The sequence below is a fragment of the Pelophylax lessonae genome (assembly GCF_965119305.1).
Source record: "Pelophylax lessonae genome assembly, chromosome: 12".
Taxonomy (NCBI): Eukaryota; Metazoa; Chordata; class Amphibia; order Anura; family Ranidae; genus Pelophylax; species Pelophylax lessonae.
The window spans coordinates 84,875,309-84,892,940 of NC_138779.1; the positions used below are offsets into that span (position 1 = coordinate 84,875,309).

Sequence of the window (17,632 nt, forward strand, 5' to 3'; positions counted from 1 at the left end):
ACTTCCTGTCCTGGTGACACCAAGACAGGAAGTGAAGGGAAATCTCCTGCAATGATATAACACTGTTACATGTTCTAGTTATGTAGCAAACTTAAGAATATACAAAGCAAACATCTTTTTTTTTCCATTTTGGCAAAATCATGGATTCATTAAAAAAATATCTTTGTTTGTCCCGTGGCTTGCAGGAAAAACATTTTGCCTTGATTCCACCATCAACACAGACAGGGGAAACCCTCCTGCGGAGCCATTGTGTTCTCCTGGTGCTGCCCCTGCCAGGAAAACACAGTGATTATTGCTAGTGGCTACAAGAGATGCTAGCGATAAGTGTGTGTAAAATCTGACAGACTGGTTGTACGTTGTCCTCCAGGTGATCGACCAATCAACTTGGGTACCTTCAGCCTGGCCATACACAGTTTAAATCTGCATCTCAAATGAAGCAATCCCATTTACATATAACACTCCATAAAGGAGAATTGAGGGGCTTATCAGGTCTGCGTCAAAAATTAACAGCCACACCCAATCAGACAGCTCGTGTTAAAAGGGACCTGAAAAGCAATCTGCATGGCTTGCTTTTCCAAGCATTGGCTAGTTTAGTGAGCCTGGACTAATAACAGTCACTGTAATGCTACCCATACTGCTGTCCTTTTAACATGGTGACAAAAGTTGATACCTATGCTACATGTGTGTAAAGTTACTTGCACCCTGCTAAATGGACAGCAATAAGGTTGTAAATACAGTGACTGCCTGTCCCCCCTGATGGCGGCCCTGGGTGTGTCATGAAAGGCCAATTGAGAAAATGGCTATATCATGTAGAGGAAATCACCAGTGTGGGGCAACCTATGTCATGGAGGTAGATTTGGACATCGATGTATATGTATCACCAGAAATGGAATTCTTTGTTCTACAATATCTCAAAGACGACCTAGCATGTTATTTGAAGACTGTACTATTTTGGACATACTTGGACTCAAACATACACTGCTCTTTCCACAGCTCCTCCTCCTCTGGGGGTATGATAAAGTTTATACGCATCTTCACCAAAAGCACAAGATGATGTGTCGTCTCCGGATGAGGCTGCAGCGGAGATTTCAGTTTCTGCCTGAGATAGTGGATCTGCAGCGGGCCTGGAGTGATGCCAAAAGGCGCTCACCCAGGCTCCTGCTAAAGGCTGTGGAGCAAATCTCCGGTAAGTAAAAATATACATTACATGTGACCAGATAGGTTACAATTTTTTGGGTAGGTGGACATGTGTTTAGCTATGCAACAACACTAATACCAACACCCCCCCCCCCCCTCCCTCTCGCTCCTACCTTTCCTACCTCCATCAAGTGTCTCTTCACAACCTTTAATACTACTATGTACATTCGTATTTTTTATGTTTTTTTTTTTCTTCTGCTTCTAGCCAAAGCGGACGGACGGCACCCTCTTGTGCTTTTGGTGAAGAAGGGGAGGAGGAGGACGGCCACACTCCAATATGCAGTCAGAGGCAGCGAGCCATTTGAGCAGCTGAAAATTGTGGATCGTAAGTAGAAAATAAAAATGTTAGAAATTTCTAATCTCTAATCACATTTTACAGAGCCCCCTTTACATCGGAGTCTCCAGACTTACTACACTGTAAGAGGGAAGTGTGAAGACTCTGATATAAGGAGAGTTTGGGAACCATTATTTGAGGGGGGAAGCTGGGGACTCTGGTGTAAAAGGGAACTCTGTGTTCCCCAAAGCTCCCCCATACATCTGAGCTTACAGAGACCCTCTTACACTTCCCTTCCTCAGTCCACCACAGTCAAGGGCACAACAAGTCCCACTGCAGAAGGCTACCTGCTTGGACTTGTAATCCTCTCTGTAGGGGAATGAGGAAATACTGCCTGCTATGCTAAGACTTGTAGTGCCCTCTGTTAGGGACTAAGGATTCCTCAGTCCTCAACATTCTAGGGCACTATAAGTCTCAGCATAGTGGGCTGTCATACCTCAGTCCCTCACAGCTCGGGTCAAAAACAACACAGTTAAACATCTAAAGGACAACTCCAAACAAAACTACCAATAATGGACAGAGTCCATATGCTCTATAATGTCAAAGACCCGCTACCACTCACCTTCCACCTCTGGTGCTGTCATTGTGTAGGGCAAAGGGCTCCATCTACACCATGTTTGGCTTTCATGTCAGATAGGCAGGACTTGCTCAGCTCCACTCTCTTCCTTGGCAATTGACTCTGGCGTCATTGTGGATCTTTCCTCCTCTAGAAAACCCCCAGGGGCCCTCTCCTTGTCCCCCAGCCACCCAGGGCCTTCTTCTCCTCCTCCTCCACCAACCATTTTCAGACTCTTCCAACTTCCCTGGGGCTACTCAACCACTTTGCATAGTGGACACAACAAATCTATGACCAGCCTGCAAAATATCAAGTCTGGGCCTGGTTACCTGTATGTTCCGGGTCCAGGGCGGAGCTCTCCTCCCAGAGCAACAACTGATGATAGCAGAGTGAGTTGACCGGCCAGTCACTTCCTACTGGTGCAGGTACACACCTACCGATTCCTCCACATCTTAGGATAACATGATCAGACGGCCAATCCCCAGGCAGAGAAGGAGGAGTAAGTGTCAGCGGACAACAGACACCTGGCAGACGCAGTGAAGGGACTGCAGCACACTGCTGCAACTTTTTGATCCGAGGATTGAAAGCAATCTTTTACTTGGGAGATTTCCCTGACTGCGCCCTTCGAAATGTTGGTGCTCCGCCACTGGCCGCAAGGCCCCTGTAGGTGCGAGGCCTTAGGCGCCCGCTTAATTTGCATGGTGCCCTCCTGTTTTAAAACATGGTCAATGCATCTCATTGGTGTAAGTGCACTTCTATGTTCTGAATTGTAGGGGCATTGAGTATGGTGCTAGCATGATGAGAGGTTACTGCCTATTTGTGTCCATAAATAATATATAATGTTTTTCTTTTATTTTAGAAACCAGTGATCAGGATGTTGCGGCTCAGCCTTCTCAGGCCCCCTGTAAGTAATGTGGATGTGCTGGTGTGTTGTGTATTAGGTCGAACTTGGAGGAATGATTGTTTGTTTTGTTTTCTTTTGTGGTTGATGTAACTTCAGCAAGAGAGGAGCCTCAGGCAGGGCCGAGTCGCCTGGATCCGGGCCAGGAACAAACTGTTGGCCAAGAAGAGGCCAATTGGTCCGACTCGGATGAGGACCTGGGCTCTCCTCAAAGGGGAAGTAAGTATTCTACATGTGTTTGTGTGTTCAATGTGTCCTGGTAAATATAAGGGCTGTAATATATATATTTTGACATTGGGGTTTTGTAGCAGCTGACATTGAGGATGTTTGTTGTGGAGGACTGGGGAAGAGGGGCCACTGCTTACCCAGTCCACTGTAACTACTACCTTCAATGTTTCCAGACTACTTTCTGTGTGCCTTTATCAAATAGCTTTTGTTCAAGGATTGTATTTGTGTCTTTGTGTTTCTAGGAGATACAACGCCATCCCCCCATGAAGGGACACCATCCCCCCATGTAGGGTCTCCCCCATCCTCCCCCACTCCAGGCTCCCCTGAACTAGTCTGTAAGTACCTAAAATTAGATTCTCACATGAATTGTGTGTGCTAGGATGATGTGTATCTAGGATAATCTAAGTTGGAGTCAAAGCAAGTGTAGTTTTGCTATATGTGACAGGAAGGTTGGTCATGAAACACTCTTGCTTAACCTTCATGTTTGAAAGGTGGTTTTGGGGAGCTTTACAGGACATGTTATCTTTTGTAAGTTATCTCAAGCCACCCTATTCTAAATTGGTGTTAGTTTCTCTACATTGGAAATGGTGTGCTTTGTACTTGTAAATTTTTAGGGGACATTGTAATTTAATCATGTCCTGATTTAGTCAACACTGAAAATGTGTGTTTGTCAATCTTTCATAAATACTCTTCCTCGGTAATGTACCACATTCCAGTTCACAATTTGTGTTCTTTTTGTGCAGTTTCTCCAGAGCCAGCCACGCCATCCACTTCAGGGGCCCCAAAAAAACCTGATGATGGTAAGTTGTGTGCTTTTCCAGTAATGTGTCTACTTAGTAAGTGGAGAAATGCTAACTGTGTATGTCCCCGCTCAGGCTTCAAGTTGTTCTAAAGGCAGCGGGTTCTTTATGTGAATGCATTCTATGCATTAGTATTCCAAGTGATAGGTGTGCATATTCCCCCTAAGACTTACTGGGACCATTTTTTACGGTCCAAATTTTTGCACTAATACTTGTCTGGAACAGACTCCCCCTCCTCCTTAACTGAGGTGACAGCATGCCAATATTGCCTCCTGATGCTGTCACTCCTAATCATTGAGACCATTGGAAGGGAGGGGGGCAAGGCTGGCTCACAGCCTAGTGCCTGAACAGGCACAGGGTGCTTGGCTTCATCTCATGTGCCTCCATAGCAAGCTGCCTGCTGTGGGGTCAAACAACAGGAGGGAGGTGCCTAGAGGTGTGTACAGGGGCCATGTAAAAAGGAGGATTGTTATTTCTCTTGTCCCCAAAAACCTAGAGAGTGTAAGTCTAACCTGATTAGTTTTCCGCAGCCCTCCCAAAATGATATGTTTCCAACACTTAGAACAGGCAGGGCTGAGGCACCAAAAACATCAGAAAAACACAATCAGCACAAAAGCAGGGAGTACGTATCCTTAACGCTACAAGCTTCACCCAGAAGAATGACGCTTGCACTGTACAAATCTGCATCACCACCATATCAATGTCTAAATAAAACTTTCAGGGAAATGTGGAGGGGTAATGAGTGGGTGTTAGAGCGTTTTCATGACTGCGTAACCTACAGTTAGCGTGAGTCCATTTGTTGATAAACTTTTTCTTCTCTCTTAACACAGCTGGGATGGCGGAAAGGAGATCAGGGGAGCAGACACATCTGCTCCGTCCAGAACTGGCCCTCAAAATTCCTAAGGGTGAGTCTCTACTATGTGTCAGGTTCAATCTATAGACAGTAAGAGGGAGAGAGAACGCTCCACAGATTCCAATGGTGATAGAGATAAATGTGTGCACATGTATCGTGTTGACCAATTGAACCCAAAACACCTTACATTCTTCAAAATGATTGCTTGTGTTTACATGCAGAAAAGCATTTTACTTAGCTTTGGTGGAACTGCTACTAACATTCCAAGCCATCTTATGTAACCTTTTGAACAATTTGCTGTGAAAGTTTGAGTTTAAGGTTTACAACAGCAATTTAGCATATTTGCTTCAGAGTGTTGATAAAAGCCAACCAATAGACTCCTAAGCATATTTGTTGAGGCACATTAATTACAATCCTTGTTTGGATCATTTTGCCTAAAACTAATTGTCATGTTTTTTTCTACCCAGGGCACACCCACCTCACCTACGAGGTCCTCCTGGATTATATGAGGTGGTGCGGAGACCGAATTCTATATTTGGAACACCTTTGTGGCGTGGATCCAGACCCTAAGGAGCCATTCGTTAGGAATGTCACACCTTTAAAAAGATCCTAGTATTTTTTTTTTGTGGTTTGTTTACTTATGTTGCACGTTGCAACACAAAGAAATGTCACATTTGTAATTGTTGCCCATTATAAACAAAAATCTAACAAAAAAATCAAAAACAGTTTAAAAAAAAACCCTTTTTTTGGGACCCAAAAAAAAAAAAAAAAAAAAAGCCTTGTTTTTGGCAACCAAAAAAAATATAAAAATTTATAAAAAACCCTTTTTTTGGGGACCCAAAAAAAACAAAAAACAAAAAAAGCCTTGTTTTTGGCAACCAAAAAAAATATAAAAATTTATAAAAAACCCTTTTTTTGGGGACCCAAAAAAAAAAAAAAAACAAAAAAAGCCTTGTTTTTGGCAACCAAAAAAAATATAAAAATTTATAAAAAACCCTTTTTTTGGGAACCAAAAAAACCAAAAAAAAAAAAAAAAAGCCTTGTTTTTGGCAACCAAAAAAAAAATGTTTACAAAAAAGCCTTGTTGTTTTTATGGCAACGGACAAAACCAAAAATGTTTACAAAAAAGCCTTGTTGTTTTTGGTAACAAACTAAACCAAAAATGTTTACAAAAAAGCCTTGTTGTTTTTATGGCAACGGACAAAACCACAAATGTTTACAAATAAGCCTTGTTGTTTTTATGGCAACGGACAAAACCAAAAATGTTTACAAAAAAGCCTTGTTGTTTTTATGGCAACGGACAAAACCAAAAATGTTTACAAAAAAGCCTTGTTGTTTTTGGTAACAAACTAAACCAAAAATGTTTACAAAAAAGCCTTGTTGTTTTTATGGCAACGGACAAAACCACAAATGTTTACAAATAAGCCTTGTTGTTTTTATGGCAACGGACAAAACCAAAAATGTTTACAAAAAAGCCTTGTTGTTTTTATGGCAACGGACAAAACCAAAAATGTTTACAAAAAAGCCTTGTTGTTTTTGGTAACAAACTAAACCAAAAATGTTTACAAAAAAGCCTTGTTGTTTTTATGGCAACCGACAAAACCAAAAATGTTTACAAAAAAGCCTTGTTGTTTTTATGGCAACGGACAAAACCAAAAATGTTTACAAAAAAGCCTTGTTGTTTTTGGTAACAAACTAAACCAAAAATGTTTACAAAAAAGCCTTGTTGTTTTTATGGCAACCGACAAAACCAAAAATGTTTACAAAAAAGCCTTGTTGTTTTTATGGCAACGGACAAAACCACAAATGTTTACAAAAAAGCCTTGTTGTTTTTATGGCAACCGACAAAACCAAAAATGTTTACAAAAAAGCCTTGTTGTTTTTATGGCAACGGACAAAACCAAAAATGTTTACAAAAAAGCCTTGTTGTTTTTATGGCAACGGACAAAACCAAAAATGTTTACAAAAAAGCCTTGTTGTTTTTATGGCAACGGACAAAACCAAAAATGTTTACAAAAAAGCCTTGTTGTTTTTATGGCAACGGACAAAACCACAAATGTTTACAAATAAGCCTTGTTGTTTTTATGGCAACGGACAAAACCAAAAATGTTTACAAAAAAGCCTTGTTGTTTTTATGGCAACGGACAAAACCAAAAATGTTTACAAAAAAGCCTTGTTGTTTTTGGTAACAAACTAAACCAAAAATGTTTACAAAAAAGCCTTGTTGTTTTTATGGCAACGGACAAAACCAAAAATGTTTACAAAAAAGCCTTGTTGTTTTTATGGCAACGGACAAAACCAAAAATGTTTACAAAAAAGCCTTGTTGTTTTTATGGCAACCGACAAAACCACAAATGTTTACAAATAAGCCTTGTTGTTTTTATGGCAACGGACAAAACCAAAAATGTTTACAAAAAAGCCTTGTTGTTTTTATGGCAACGGACAAAACCAAAAATGTTTACAAAAATGAATTGTTTTTGTGAAAACCTTCCAAAAAATGATGTCAAAACATAAAAAATGTTTAAAATGTTTATCTAAATTAAATTTAAGTATGTTGCTCTTTGCAACACAAATGTTACATTGGCAATTTAGTTCATTCTATTATATATTGTAATATATTTTTTGTACGCTACAGTTGGTAGACACCCACATGTGTTATTAAAACATTTATTTTATTACCCAAGTTTTCTTTTTGGTGTACACATCGAATGTCTTTTGTGTTGTATTTGTTTACTTGAGTGGTGTGGTCTGTAATTGTTAGTATGTTGGCTTTGGTTTATGTTAGCCTTGAGACTTGTTTTGAAGCTACATTTGAAGGGAGACCTTTTCTTGGGTCGTTATGTGAACATTGAGTTATCTAAATTTACATGAAATCATATGTTTGGAGATCGAGAAGCACGTGTGTATAAATGCCTACATTAACCAGGGCCATTACTTGGCCACCAACACTCCTAAAAAACCAAAGAGCAAACACAAACTAATCATTTTGCATAAAATTTTATTTCATCCCCAAAAAAAGCACTATAAGAAATCATATTGTGCCACCCTCAAATTTAAAAAAAAAATGGCCCCACAAATTGGCCAATGTAACAATCATTAACAAAACCAAAAAAAAAAAAAAAAAAGAAATTAAGTTGGTGGTGGTGGTGGTGACTGAAGCAGTGTGGTGAGCAATGGAAAGGTTCCTGCCATCAAATGGTGGGCCAATAGTCCCATCTGCTCTGGGGTTAGCCTTAGAGTTCTGGTAAAGTGGCCCATTAGAATCAGATCTTGTGTCTGAGGCTGCTGCTGATGCAGGGTGTTGAACCCTGGAAATGTCCCAGACTGAAGATCTTGTGCCAATAGTCCCATCTGCTCTGTGCTCAGCCTAAGAATTTGGGTAACGTGTGCCATTACCATGAGATGGGATCGTTGCTGCTCCAAGGCTATTTGATGCTGCTGGTGGTGCAAGGGTTGTGAAGATGTGTGGGGAGTGGTGGTTGATTGGTTGTTGTGGTCCACGGTGCGGGGGCAAACGACATGTCGCATTGGTGACAAAAAAGAAGAACGGCCTGGGGAGGAGTGAAGTGATAAAGGTGTGGAGGGAATGTAGTCAGGTGGAAGGGGTACTGTGGAACCAGTGCGCATTGAGGTTGTGCAGGAGGATTGCTCATTGAGGGGTGTGGGAGTCCGAACGGAGTGTGAAGTGCTAGGAGTGGCTACAGGAGGAATTGTCCCATCCCCAGCTGCCTGACAAGTGGCCAACACTGGCATTACCCTCCCACTACCACAACCTGCAGTGGCAGGTGAGTGAGATGTTTGGGAGGGCTCTGCCAATGGGGCATCTTCAGATCCAAACAGGCATTGGCGTGTGGCCAGCACCTGAGTGTCAACACTTTGCCGATCCCGTTGATGCTGGTCTGCTAAACTTACCAAGCTGTTACGCATATCCTGTTGAACCTGTAACATATCCTGGTGAACCTGTACCATTGTTGCTACAGATTCCTGTATGAGCCCGAGCAGACGTACTGCCTCAGTAGATTGCTGAGTACGCCTCCTTAACTCATTTTGGACCTGATACTCATCAAGCAGCCTCTCGGCTACATCCAGCATAGATGGACGAAGTTGGGTAGGTGACAATCCCTCTGCATCTAAGGCTACCTGAAAGCAGAAGAAATAGACCAAATCATTATCAAACATCATGACTAAATATTTCAGATTAGTTTGACAACTTAACACCCCAAGCAGAACGTTGAAAAGTTTGATGTGCTTCTAATGAGTACTTGTTCATTGTAAGATTATCCAAGCTAGCAACACTTCTGATAATGGGTACATATTATATTGGTAGGACTAATATGACAAAGGCAAAAAAGATTCAACATGAAGGTGTTCCCAATTAACCCTGGTGTGGTAGGTTGTTTATGCTTTTGGTAAATCTGTTACTACACCAATGACTTTATACATCTACGTATGTTGTCTAAAATCTTGCCATCAATCGGCTAGAGGACAACCCAACCAAACGATACCCATGAATTTGGACCTGGAAAATCAAAGACGGGCCGGACTTTAAAGATCCTGGATGTTTTTGGAACATTAGTGGCACACCAAATTATAACATAATTCCCTGATGTTCAAGATAGAACTCTTGTTGTGCTGGTGCATCGTCAGAATGTCATAGCACTAATTTAACACACACAATGTAAGCCACATCTAGTCCAAAATCAATGCTACCATTGAAATGTTACATGTGCACCTTGTTCCCTTATATCACATACCACAGCACTGGATGCAGAATCGTCGCCAGCTCCTGATCCAACTCCAGCTGCAACGTCAAGAGGGGCCTGATGTTCTTTTAAAAAAAAAAAAAAAAAAAATGTTTAGTACATAACCTTAGTCAGTAATGATTATGGCCAGATTGCCCTCCTAGCTTCATGAATGAAGCATTGAGGCCAAACATTCAAAAGTGCTTTCCTGGGCTCATAGGACACTTGCTAAACCCTCCCAAAGGTTAAGAAGGCTTGGTCTGCCTACTAATGACGGCACCCATTAATGCTGTCAACTGTGTTTTGCAGGGTAAACATCTAAAAGGCAACACTCTTTCCTAAGAAAAAACATGTGTGTTAATGGGGTTAATAAGATTCAAAAAAACATTATTTGACTAGACATACCAACACCTTCCTCCAGGCCTAGCTGCACTGGGTGTGTTCCCTGCTGCGGATCTTCTGTAAAGGACATAGCAATATGAGCTATCTTGGCCAAAAAAAAACATCTACATTGTTTGGCACAGTATGATATTGGACCTACCAGGAGGAGGGTCAGCACTGATGTCAACACCTGTGAGTCCGTCTGGTTCGCCAAGCTGCATGGGCTGTGGAGGGGCTGAGATCCGTGCTACAGATGAACAAATTGCAGGTTGGGGAAAACAAAAAAAGGACAATTGGAAGGGCAAGTATCACATTCTCTTAATGTCACACATAGGATAGTAGTTAATCTTTTCCAAACAACTCACACAATTGACATCCAAGATAATATCCTACCTCGGTGCAAAGCATCCGAATCTAAGTCCTCTCTGGGAAAGATGGTATCGGGTCCTATGATGTTCAAGAAAGGTAATTGATAATCCCAGAGAGAACTTCGTGCACGTTCATCCAGCCGACCTTGACGGTCATAAAGACCCTCCGCAGCCCATGCAATTAGCTTCTTCCGAACGGACCCACAGATGTCGTTGACCTTCTTCCGCACACTGTCACGGTGGCGAGGTGCTTCACCCAGTGCATTTACAGCATCCCGGATTTCATCCCACAATCTGTTCTTCTCTGTTACTGAGTAAGACGCGGCCCTGGTCCCATGTATCGCCTGATATCTGGCCATATAGGCGTGGACCAGGGCACAGCACTGATTGTGGGTGAAACGGGGAAGCCGGGTTAATGTGGACAAGCTGACTCTGGTGGACGGACCCGCTCCAGGACTACTGTCAGAAGAGCCAGCTTGTCCACTTGGTGTGTTAACACCTCCCCCGGCTTCCTCCTCCGGGATGGGGATGGTGGACTCCCTCATGGATACAGCTGGAGCCTCCCTCACACCAGAGCCAGACGATCTGCCCACCCTGCCCCCCCTGGCCCCCCTGGCCCCCCTGGCCCCCCTGGCCCCCCTGGCCCTTCTCATCCTTCCAGTGGGTGGGGCCATGGGAGCACGAGGTGGGCAGAGAATCTGGCTGTCCAGCAGCAGCAAAGAGCCCCAAACTCCTAAATCTGAAATGACAAAAGAGAAAACAGAAAAAACAGGATTTGCAGATTGCTCTTCATATACAGTATAATTAGTGAACAGTTACAGAACACACTTACCTAATGGCACAAACAGACTTGGTCGTGGTGGTGGTGGTAGTAGTGGGCAAAGAGCAGAAGAGGCTGCAAAGAAAAGGAAAAAAAAAAAACACATAAGAAAACGCATATGGGTACAAATCACACGAGGCCCTCCAAACACTTACCTAATGGCACAAACACGGTGGTGGTGGTGGTGGTGGCAAAAAAAGCAGAAGAGGTTGCAAAGAAATGTACAAAAAAAACACATAAGAAAACGCATAGGGGTACAAATCACACGAGGCCCTCCAAACACTTACCTAATGGCACAAACACAGTGGTGGTGGTGGTGGTGGTGGTGGCAAAGAGCAGAAGAGGCTGCAAAGAAATGTAAAAAAAAAACACATAAGAAAACGCATAGGGGTACAAATCACACGAGGCCCTCCAAACACTTACCTAATGGCACAAACACAGTGGTGGTGGTGGTGGTGGTGGTGGCAAAGAGCAGAAGAGGCTGCAAAGAAATGTAAAAAAAAAACACATAAGAAAACGCATAGGGGTACAAATCACACGAGGCCCTCCAAACACTTACCTAATGGCACAAACACAGTGGTGGTGGTGGTGGTGGTGGTGGTGGTGGCAAAGAGCAGAAGAGGCTGCAAAGAAATGTACAAAAAATACACATAAGAAAACTCATAGGGGTACAAATCACACGAGGCCCTCCAAACACTTACCTAATGGCACAAACACAGTGGTGGTGGTGGTGGTGGTGGTGGTGTTAAAGAGCAGAAGAGGCTGCAAAGAAATGTAAAAAAAAAACACATAAGAAAACGCATAGGGGTACAAATCACACGAGGCCCTCCAAACACTTACCTAATGTCACAAACACAGTGGTGGTGGTGGTGGTGGTGGTGTAATCCTTTATAGGCAAAAGGAGGCTGCAAACATTAAACATACATGAGAAATCGCATGACCTACATACGTGCACATAATAAATTACAGTTATCAGGAAAGCAAAAATGGTGTCTTTGGAAGCTGGGAAGGTAAGGGGGCAGGTTTAGATGCCAAATCTAGACTGCACACCTTTAACAAACATGAGAAAACACATGTCCAAACCACATGCACATGGGGCCAACTGCCAATGATTAAAAGACACTTGAGGGGTTCCCAAGCTATTGTGGGTTGGAGGGGATTCACCATAGACAACTTAAGCACACCCAAGATAAGTACAAATTGTCTCCTTCCTTTTTTTTGGGAGAGAGAGATACAATTGTCTTACCTCCAGATAATGTAGGTTGTGGGTCACAGGGTCTTGCTAGCACATAAGAAACATCGATCTATAACATCCAGCAGCCATATTGGCCATGTGCTCCTTTTATAGCTGGCTCACAGGTGTGATAATTAGCGGCCGTTTCTATATATATCTGCGCATTCGCGAATTTGCGCGTTCAAAATGGAGGACGATATCCCAGACGCATTAGATGGTGCAATGCTGGCATTTATTGGTGCCTTGTTTGAGGAGGCCCTGGCACAGGAGGCAGCAGAAGGTGGGGAAGCTGCAGCAGCAGCAGCAGCAGCACCTTCAGCAGCAGCACCTCCAGTCCGTGTGCCCTTACCTCGCCAGCCACGCATTTTTGCTCCAAGGATCTATTTGGACAAGCTGCGGGATTCTGATGTCAGGAGGAAGTTCCGGCTCGAGCGAGGAACTATTCTACACCTCTACCAGCTCATAGCAGAGAAAATTGACCCGGACACACAGCGCGGCCATGCGGTGCCCGGCATGGCCAGATTGCTGGCCACTTTGTATATTTTAGGGCGTGGCAGCTTCCAAGCCACTTCGGGAAGTATCATGGGCATTAGCCAGCCCACAGTTTCAAGGGTGTTCATGTTGGTCATTAATGCCATAGTGGATATAGTGCCCAATTTTATCCACTGGCCACAGAATGAAAATGAGTGGAATGAAGTCAAGTTGGGTTTCTACCGGCGGGCACACATGCCGCAAATCCTAGGGGCAATCGATGGCACCCACATAGCCATTAGGCCCCCAAGGAGCCACGAAAGTGAATACCGGAACCGCAAGCAGTACCACTCTGTGAACGTCCAATTAGTGTGTGACGCCAAACAGCGCATCATGAGTGTCAACACTGGTCACCCAGGGTCGTGCCATGATTCCAGTATGTTAAGAACAAGTACTCTGTACGAGGTGTTTGAAAGTGGACAAATGCCCGAAGGGTGGCTTATTGGTAAAGTATTTTGTCTTAACAACATAAACTGTAAGATTACATAGACATAGGAATAAGCTACATCGGTGTACACCCTGATTTAAGCAAAGCCTACCTAAAATGGATGTGTTATTAGTTGTCAGGCTGTTCACACACAACCAGATCAGCAGCTTAGCAGCTCACAAAAGAAAGATTTGCAAAGTTGTCTTTGAGTCCAATGAAGGTGGTTAACCAATGTGTAAATGGTGTCCTCTAGCCACCCAAAGAAAACCTACAAATGATTCCAATGGTATTGCCATATCCCCAAAGTACTTTGCATAAGTGAGTCAATATTGGTTTCCTCACTCTAGTTGCAGATATATTCCAGAAGTAAGACCTAGGCTAATGTAATAGGAACAGAATAGGGGCCAAGTTGTAACTTGCAAGAGAAACCCACCACTTTGTGTGTCCTTTTTCCCATTTGTATTAGTGATTTAGGCAGTTAGACAGAGTTGAGATGTTTCATATGATTTTTTGCAAACAGACGAGCAGGTTGTTTAGTAAAATGCCTAATTGTCTCCCATTTTGAGGAGTCATCTAAAGTCACATGATAGGAATAACTAATGTATATTTTTCTTATTTTTCAGGGGATGCTGGTTACCCGCAGCTGACGTGGCTGATGGCTCCAATCAGGTACCCCCAGGGCCCAGCAGAGAGGAATTACAACAGGGCCTTGCGGAGAAGCCGGAGTATCATTGAGTTGACCATAGGTCTTCTCAAGTCCCGGTTTCTCTGCTTGGCCCGGCCTGGGGGTGAACTCCTGTACTCTCCTACAAAGGCTTCCAAGATCATCCTGGCGTGCTGCGTGTTGCACAACATGTGCGTTGCCCGGGATGATTCTTGGGAGCTGACGGAGGAGAGGGAGCCAGAGGTCCGTCAGCCGGCGGCCCCCAGGCGGCGGAGCACCGCTGCCGGTATGGCCACCCGGAATACCCTGGTTGCTAGCCACTTTACATGTAAGTACTGTAACCGGTCAAGATAGGGCATGTGTATTAATTAGCTAGTTAGCAGAGGTGCCACTCACAGGGAGACAGAGGGTGATTATCATCTGCCAATGACACTTGCCATTGTAGATAAAGTGTAGTCAACATTGGTAAAATTGTGTTACTTGAGCAAAAACATGCACCTCTAACCATAAACATGTTGGTATTGTGAATAGTGTAAAGGGCTGAGAAGAGCTGGCAGGTGTTTATTTGTGTCTATGCCACCTGTGTAGTTATTGATAACATGAACGGCTGCTTGGTATCTTATGGTGTTGTAATTTTCCAGAACATCAACATCTTGGAATCATGGCACGTACCATGGGAAGCCTGTGGTGATGGGCTGTCTGGCGTCACAGGTGTGTATTCAAATGTTTACATTAATGATTTCTGGTTTGTGTAAGTTGGCATAAAATGTGTTATTTCACTCGTGATGTCGAAATTAAATGAAGTTCAGAATGAAGCAAACAGGCATTAAGATGTGATTTTCATAATGAAATGTCTTATCCTTTGTTTTATTTTTCCAGGAGTGGTACTGCTTGCGGGTGTAGGTGGTAGAAACCCACCTTGATGGACTCCACTCATTTTCTTTTGTGGTCAGTGGATATTTGGTAAGGCACATGGCCAATGACCAACATGAACACCCTGGAACTTCGAAAGTGGCTTGGAAGCTGCCCAGCAACCTTGCCATGCCTGTCCCCTATGAGCTGGTAGAGGTGCAGAATGGATTCTGAACTCTGCCGGAAGTTGTGGAAGACATCAGAATCCCGTAGCCATGGAGCAAAGATCGTGGTCTGGCGCTGTAAAGGCACACGGACTGGAGAGTGACAATATTCTTTTGCTGCATCCCTCCTTCTGCTGTCATTCTCAAATAAATAAATACATTAGAATTGAACATGTGTTTTTTTGTTTTGTGTGGGTGCCTACAGACAAAAGGGCCATCCACACTGTAAGATTTAGAGAAGACTTTATCCTTCCGATTGACATTTTCTATGTAGTGCAAGGGCCTGCCTGATTGCATCCAAATTGAAAGTGTTGAGGTTTGAGCTTCTATTATATGGTTTGGTTAAGTCTACAGGAAAAAGTCTAGACAAATTGTTAGTGTATGGCCCATTAAGCTGCCAAGGCCGGAGTTTTGCACTTTGCATGCTGCTTGTACTGGTGATGTGAGGGGTTGTAATGTAGAGTAGGGATGTGACAGTGTTGTGTTGAGGTGTGAGGCAAATGTAGTGTTGGACTATGAGGGCCTGTGTTGTTGAAATATGGAGAGAGTCCAATATCAGACACCTATGTTTATTGGTCAAGAAATTGTAAGAACCATGGTAAATATGTAAAGAATTGCATCTCGATAAAACTAGGACCACACTCATAAAATCAAAATTGTGTTGTTTCCATTGATGTGCTTGAAATTTGGGTAGGACACCCCCCTCCCCCCCCAAATTCAAGATAGTTTAAAAAAACTGTTTAAAAAAATGAGAGTGAAAAGAGATCCCAAGTGTAGTGATGTGATTTGAACCCATGACGTTGTGAACTGCAGTGAAGTTGCAAAGCACTTAGCTATTGTGCAGAATAAAGCTGTATGGTGGAAAAAATGGAGTGTGTTAAGGCTAAAAAGCACATATAGCTAAAGAACTAAACATTGTATGGAATGTGGGAAGAAGACCATGGTAAAATTGTGAGGTTTCATCTTGCCCTGAAGTAGGGTAGGGGTTTGGTCACTTGCCTTTGGTACTTTCCTTCATAAGATCGATTCGACACACAGACAAGATCAAAAAAACACTTAAAATGGTGTAAGCTTGCAAGCGCTTCTGAGTGTAACATTATTTAGCAATATATATGATGTAATCCGTTCCATTTTAGCAATATAAACAAAAAAAGAAAATAAAAAAAGTAGGTGGAGATGGTAAGCCTCGAACCTACAGCAGAGGGAGATGAATTACAGACATGTGATGTGTGCACTAATCCACTAGCCCACATCGCTATGTGAAACTGCTATAAGCAGGAAGACATAAGTTTGCGAATTGGCGAAGCCGCGATCGTAAGTGAATCCCGCTGACGGCGGAATTCATTATTGCTGTTTTACTCGCCAATTCGCCGCAGCGCCAGTTAATTGATTTGAACGCGGCGAAACTGAAACACGTCATAGATGTTTGAAGCTGCAGTTTCTTTAAATCCGGCCCCCCATCTTTTAATGCAGTACGTGTTGTCCGGCAGTTCTCAAGAAGTGTGAAGGTAATGATTATCTTTGGGCAGCTCTCCCAGGAGTGGTCGCCAAAGGTCAGCTTTTTGCTTCAACAGGAACTGGGTGTACATGGAAGAAAGTGCAAAAACCTGAACATATAAAGTCATGATTACATTTTTTTCAGACTATTTTATCCTAAAAATACAATGCGTTTCAAGGGTTCACAGATTCCCCCCCCCCCCCCCACCTTCATCAGGGCTTGGTAATGTTAAATTAAGTGTGTACTGGACTGATAAACTTGATGCTGAGGGAGGGGTGATTAGTATGATTGTTCAAGATGCCAGCTAAGTAAGCCTTAGGCCAAATATCAGGCAGTATCAGCCGGTTCAATAGAAACCAACTGTCATTTGACCCGTGTGTATGGCAGCCGGCCTGACAGAAGCTGGCCGAACGTTGGGTTGAACAAAAAAAAACTGATTGCGTGTACTAAGCTTTAACTGGCATTTGTACAAAACATTGATGAAGGGGGTCCTTTAGACTTCTGAACGACATTGATTTTTAGGATACAAGAAGGAGTCTGAATAAAATGAAATCTGAACTTTATATGTTCTGCTTTTGGTGTATTCTTTTTTGCACATGCAGTAAATTATATATCATTATAAAAAGTGTCCTCACAGTCAGTGAAAACTCTGATCTGGGACCTTTTGGTACTTACATTCCAGCAGAAAGCGTAATCCTTTACACAAGCCAATTTATAAAGCTTTGGTGTGGCCTCACCATGGTTATACCACCACTTTAGAGGAAAAAAAAAAAAAAAAAAAAAACTTCTGGCACATTTTTATAAATCACAGCGTGCTTGAACAAATGTGCTATCCACCTTGCTTGCTTTGGGCCTCTAAAGCAAATGCAGGAAATAAAAAGAATCAGTAATATGCAACTAGGCTGTCATACTATCCTCACCACAGCCAGCGTTTTATGAATAAAACGTAAAATGCAGACACAGTATGAAGTATATTCTGTGGTATCCATTATAAACTGACCCAGAGCAAGTTTAAAAACTTT

General features: G+C 42.9%; 1 protein-coding gene across 1 annotated transcript in view; it reads left to right on the forward strand.

The window, feature by feature from the left end:
• CFAP74 (cilia and flagella associated protein 74) overlaps nucleotides 1-17,632 on the forward strand; it is a 385,998-nt gene that overhangs the window by 340,203 nt on the left and 28,163 nt on the right. The gene's annotated exons all lie outside the window — the stretch shown is intronic.